A 6,751-nucleotide genomic window follows, 5' to 3' on the forward strand; every position below is an offset into this window, starting at 1 on the left:
GGGCGCGCGAGGGGCTTGCCTCGTCGTCGTTATTCGCTTTTGCCGCCTGCGTCCGTGCCCGCTTCTCGTCCCTTGCATCGCGCATCTGGCGGTGGAGCATGGCGGCCGGCGGCGCTGTCCCCGCGCTTTCAGCCTTTGCCGAGAAGTCTCGATCTCGGTGCTCCTTGCTTGCTCGCAGGCGAACACCTCTTAATGGCGATGAGTGATTGAGCGTTGAGCTCGTAGAGCTTCTGTCGCTCCGCCTCCATGAGGAGGCGTCTCGCCTCCTCCGTGGCCGCTCGCTGGCGCGAGATCTCGAGGGCATGCTCGAGGTTTGCATTGTTGACGAACTCCTGTTGCTCCTCCTTCAACCTCTTGAAGCGTTGCACATTCAACGATGCTAGGATCACCGCCTGCTCCGGGTCAGCGGGGGCATGCGGCTGCTCGCCCCATTGCGCCGCCTCAGCTTCGGTGTCTGCGACGTAAGCCTCATGCCACACCACGAACCGTGGATCCTCGTCGTCGTCGGAACTGTACTCCGCGTCGGGCTGCGGCTCCGGATGCGGTGGTGGTGGAGGCAGTACGCGGCCGTTGAGGCCAAGCATGGAGTACGTTGTCTTCAGACGGCGCATCATTTTGAGGTGGAGATGAGAGAATGGAGCGGCGGCAGTGGTGGAGATGAGAGGATAGCACCACGGTGGTGGACGGCGTACGTACTATATAGTGGTGGAAACTACCCGCATTTACGGCGGCGTAGGCGACTGGACGCCGTGTGGCCAGTCGCTGCCCTCGTGGCCGCCTCGGTTTCCGCACGGGAGACCATTAAACGGCAATGACCAACCTTCCCGCGTCGCGGCCGATGCGAACCGTCGCGTCCTCTCGCTGACAAAACGCCCCCACCCGCGAAAACCATCGTGCCGCGAGGCGTCGGCGCGCCCGATTCGCGCCCCTGGCCAAGTGGACGGCATGGGGATGCCGGTGATTCTATTTGGCTCAAAAATAGCGGGCGCCGTTTGGGGCGCACCGGTGCAAGCTCAAAGACACACCGGCCCCCAAAACGCTATCTCGGCGCCGGTGGAGATGCTCTAAGATATGAATTGAGGCAGTATGGAACGCATTCGGAAAAGATAACCTCGTAGATATGGAAAGTCATGCGCACATCTACTATACACCATTAGAGAATCTTCACTCGGCCCCCTATATGGACTCTGGCGCAGCCGTTTTAGGGCCTATATGGGGCCACCAGCGGTAAAACTAAAATAGTGTCCGGGCTGCTGCGAGTAGTCGCAGCTCCTATAAAAAATAATTAAAATTTTGAAACATAACAAAATTCGAAGAAAAAGTAAATTCATTGATAGTTCGGCCATATTTGGCCGATATTTGTACAAATATAAAACATAGATTAATAAAAAAAAACTAGCAACTGCTGCCGTCGCGCGCTAGCCCTAGGCGGTGGTACATCGTCGCTGCATAGTCCTCTCCGTCGTCGGGCTCCTCCTCCTTCGGCTGTGGGAGGTAGGGGCTGCACTCCTGGCCGACGTCGCCGCGCCTCCCGCGCGGCCTGTTGGACGAGTCAGCCTCGTTGTCATTGAGGTTGATGACGAGGCCGAGGCGACGGCGGCGCTCCTCCTTCTCGCGTCGGTAGTACGCCGCGCTCCACGCCTCGGCAAACTCCTCGGTCGCCGCAAAGGACTCGAGCTGGGCTTGGCGCAGCCTAGGGAACTCCTCGGGGTCATTGTCCGCCTTGACGATGGAGGCCGCCGCCTTGTATTCTGGCGGTGGCGTCCACTCGCGCTGGCGCTTCGGAGAGGGGTCACGGATGACGAGGGCGCCGCCGCGACCGCCATGGCGTCGGCTGCGAGAGGGAGCAGCCTCCACCGGCTCGTCCTTCACCGTCGCCAGGAACCTTGGTGACGGTGAGTTGTAAGGAGAGTACCTCGACGAGGAGGTGGACGATCGGCGCGCCGCCCACCGGCCATCGTTGCCTTGCAACGTTGCTTGCTGCAAGTGCCATGGTGGCATCTACAGCAGCGGGTTGTTGCCGTCGGCGATGTAGCGGAGGACCCACGCGAGGGTCCTCCTGGGCGCACTCCACCACGGCCGCCGTCCAGTGATGCTGTAGTTGGACGGCGGGTCGTTGTTGCCGTTGTAGGCGGCGAGGCGATCGGCGCGCTGTCGGAAGAAGAACACCGTCCCAGCGTCGACGTTGTCCTGCGACCACTACGGGTCGTTCCGCTCCTCCGTCGTGAGGTGGTCCCAGTAGTGGTCATAGATGGCGACGGTCCGGTCGGTCCCCGCAGGCACTGGGGGGCGGTAGGCTGTCGAGGCTGAGCGCCCACCCCCACCCCCCGGACAATGCATGTCCGGCAGGACGGGGCAGCGCGCGCCTCGGTGAGGTGCAGGAACCATTGGCCTATGCCGTTGGCGGGGGCGCGTGCTCTCTCTTCGTCTTGGTGGTCCATGGCTAGGGGCGCTGGTGGAGGACGACCCGGTGGAGGTTTGGAGGAGGAGAGGGGAGGTGGAATGCGCGGCGAGGAAGGCGCGCGGCGGTTTATATAGCGCTGAGGAAGCCCATTGGCGGGTATTAACGGCGTCGCTGAAGACGAGCATGCGGTGCTGAAGACGATTAGGCGCATTAATACCGACGCGACTCGACGCGAAAGGCGAGTAGGTGGCACTGATGACGAGCAGGCGCATTAACGCCGACGCGACTCGACTTGGAAGGCGAGCATGCGAGCAACCTTTGCCGGGCAGGCACGGAAGGCGAGGAGGAAGACAACTCCACCGAGGCTGACGGGGCGGGTCCACTGCTAGGAGACGTTTCCCGCGGGTTTTTCCAGCATCGTTCCTGCGAACACGCGGTGTCTCTACTAGCCTCCCCTTTTACTGGGTTCGATCTGGGTACGCTGGATACAAAGTTAGGCCGCGCCAGCTAAAAAATATTTTCAGAGGCCACGGCTCGGCAAGAATTTGGACGCCTGCAGTTCCCAAGGCCTATAGAGGCCTCCTATAGGGGACTTTAGGAAGGGCGAGTGGGGATGCTGTTAGTTCACGGTGCTGAGTTGCACGGTGAAAACGGCACGCATGACTGGTAGGTTGGTTTGATGAAAGATTTTGGCTTACCACCGTTGGGAACTCGAAATCACTACACTTCACTCACTACGGCAGAACTGGGGGTTGCCGTGCAGCCGAAACGCACGACAAAGGGCAAAATATGCTCGGCAAAGCCTTTGCCGTGCGGGCGTGCACGGGAAAGAATGCTCGGCAACGATCCGTCCGCAAAGCCGTCTTTGCCGTGCGTCGCGCGAAAACCGCACGGCAAAGGCTTTGCCGTGCGCTGGGCCGGCTTTGCCGTGCGATATTCGTTGCCGTGCGCCTTGGGTGTTTGCCGTGCGGCAATCTTTGCCGTGCGCTACACCTCCAACCCGCACGGCAAAGCCGGGGCTTTGCCGTGCGCTTCCCCTCCACCCCGCACGGCAAAGATTCTACAGCATCACAGCCAAAGCAGCGCAGTGCACAGCATGGAAGCCTTTGCCGTGTGTATGTGCACGGCAAAGATGGTCTTTGCCGTGTGCATCTGCACGGCAAAGGTGCTGAAAAAATTCCTGATTTTTTCTGTTTCCCCATTAATCCCTGCATATGTAATTCACAAATACAAATATATATCCAGATACATATATAGCATAATGTATATAGTATTTGCACATCATCAACAACAAAGTCCATACATAGAATGGTCCAACAACAACAAATTCTTCCATCAACAACAACAAAGTCGTCCATACAATAGTCCAACAACAATGTATCCAACAAAAAAGTTCATACATAGAATGGTCCAAATAGCACAACAAAGTTCATACAACGAACATCAACCTTCGCCATTTCCGTGGCCACTTCCTTATCCTTCTCCACTTCCTTGTCCTTCTCCACTTCCTCCATCTCCTTGTAGGAACAAGTTCATAGATGCATAAGTGACATGGAATGGCTAAAATTGATATATAAGGCATGGAAGAACTAAAATTGACATGGAATGGCTAAAATTGAACATAATCACTAAAATTTACATGAAATGGCTAAAATTCAACATAATGGCTAAAAATGACATGGAATGGCTAAAATTAACATGGAATAGCTAAAATTGAACATAATGGCTAAAATTGACATGGTTGAATGGCTAAAATTCAAGTACCTCACAAGTGACATGGTATGGATAAATTATTAAGGCATGGGAGAACTAGAAGTGTAGAAGAACCTACAAGTGTAGGAGAACTCACCTAGAAACTGCCCCAGGCTCCGGATGATGCCTATATTGTTGATGGTCATCTGAGGTGTCGGCAGGCTCTGACTTGGCGGTCGCTGGAGGAGCGCTAACATGTGTGGATCAGGCGCGAGCTACAATATCTAGAGTTCGGTTAGACAACAAACAAGATTGAGATGGAGATACTAAGTTCACCACTTACCCAGTTGAAGATAAGAGGACACGACAAGCTATGAGCACTACTCCCCGGTGGGGAAGTCAGCACGGCCTGGTTCATGAACATATGCTGGAACATTTGTTGTTGCTGTTGCATCTGCTGCAACATCTGCTGTTGCATCTGCATGCTGTCCCTAAGCTACTGCTGCTGCTGCATCTGCATCTTCTCCTCTTGGTTCCTCCATTCCCTTTCTTCCATCTCCGCCTACGTTGTGTCGTCGCGATGTCATTAAGATTGCAATGGAAAACATGTAATGAAGCATAGAGGATCGACAAAGAACTTACCCGTAACTTCTTGACAGCTAGATCCGAAGCCCGTGGGCGGGTCTCTACCCGAGGCTCGTACGCCCACGACAGATCTGGCGTAGAGATGGAATGGTCCTTGGGTCTACTAACCCGTCAGCAATCCATAGGCGGCCACCCTTCTTTCCTTGTCCCGCAAGCACTGCAACCTCAATGTCAAAGTCTTCGGTGGTTCGGTCGGCGTCTTCGCCATGATTCTCCTTGAAATTTGAGCGGTACGCGCCACACTGGGCCTCCGCTAGCTTGTTGACCCACCAGGACCCCGTTTCAGGATGCTGCTCCCTCCTGGTCTTCGTCTTTTGGAAAAGGCCAAATAAGTTTGGTGTCGCGCCTGTCTTCACTTCCTGCAAAAGAGTACATGCAATTAAGTGAAGAGGGACACCCTTGCTGGGCTAACAATAACGTGAAATGAAAGAATGAAGAAACCATTTGCTCACCTCTTCCTGCAAGGTAAGGGCCAAGTTCTTGCTGCCCTGGACATGTGATCCACCTCCCATCTCTAAACGCTTCTACTTGCCCTCCTCGTGCATCCGGAGGTACTCGGGGGATGTCCACCATATCACCATCGCAACAAACCACGCCTTGTCTTCCCCGACATACTGAGGAGGGTTCTACATACACAAGATAGACCCATTATTAGAACATAAACTACATGAAAATGCGGAAATCAATAACACAGAAATGCTAATACCTGTAGGTACTGCCACGGTGCCATTAGCGTATCCCGACAATTAGCCTTACTCATCCAAATTTTGCGCTCGGCGTGCCAGTTGCGGACGCACTGAACACGTGCCTCCTAGTGCACGCCAGTCACCCTCACCCTGCATAACTCGTGTACGATAACGTCGCACGCAGTTTCCTGGCCCTCGGCCCTCTTCAAGTATTTCTGCAACCATGCACATAGGTAAAACAAGAGGAATTAGAGCAACTATTGGTAGCCAAGAAGTGTTTGAATGCTAAGAAGCCAAAAGTCGCGTACCCAGAAGTGGCGGACAACCCGCTCTTGCATGTTGTTGTACTTGCCGTTAGGATCTTCCGCATAGCTGTAGTGCTTCCAAGTCCAAGCCACATTGCGGCCACCACTAGGGAGATGGACAATCCCAGGGAAATGCTTTCTAATTAGGCCTCCAAGGATGTTGGAGTACTCACGTGTCGGCTTCCTCCTCGGGTCGCCATAGTTGAACATGCTGCACAATGAAATGCCAAAATCAGTATGCATGTGATAAAAATTTCTATAATGATAAAACTTTCAATAATGTAATGCCAAAATCAGCATGTACCTATTTCCAGCGGGCACGAGAACAACATCGCAGAAGGCCCAAGTTTTTAGCTTGGGGAGTTTCGTAATCCTGCGCTTATACGGCAAACCCCCCAGCCCCTCATCCTCCTCGAGGTCCTCCCCACCGTCCTCCTCGTCCTCCCCACTGTTCTCCCCACCGTCCTCCTCGTCCTCCCCACCCCTGTGCTCCACCTCATCATCATCCTCGGCTGGGGGAGGGCTAGGATAAGGGCTACGAAGTTTCCATGGCTGGGCATTCTTCCTCCGTGGTCGAGGGCTAGGAGGAGGGCTAGTAGGACGTGTCTGCGACGAACCACTCAAAAGTCCCACAAGCTCAGCCACGGCCTTGATCTTCTTTTTGAAACCTCCCTTTCGTTTTCTTGGCGGCATGTTTCAATCACCTGCAAACACAATGACAAGAGTGGTTTATTAGTATGCAATGTAAACAGATGAATATTAGTGAAATAAACAATAATGCAAATATATAAGTAGATGAATATTAGTAGATAGATCATAGTTTATTACAAATAGCACATAGTTCAGTACATAGATCATAGTTTATTACAAATAGCACATAGTTCAGTACATAGATCATAGTTTATTACAAATAGGATAGCCTCACAATTACAACTACATAGATCAGTAGCCTATGTCGACATCAGTAATTGGACCACATGTTTCGTCATCGTCATCAGACTCGGCGAACCAATAACCAT

The sequence above is a fragment of the Lolium perenne genome, chromosome 7 (genome assembly GCF_019359855.2).
Source record: "Lolium perenne isolate Kyuss_39 chromosome 7, Kyuss_2.0, whole genome shotgun sequence".
Classification (NCBI taxonomy): domain Eukaryota; kingdom Viridiplantae; phylum Streptophyta; class Magnoliopsida; order Poales; family Poaceae; genus Lolium; species Lolium perenne.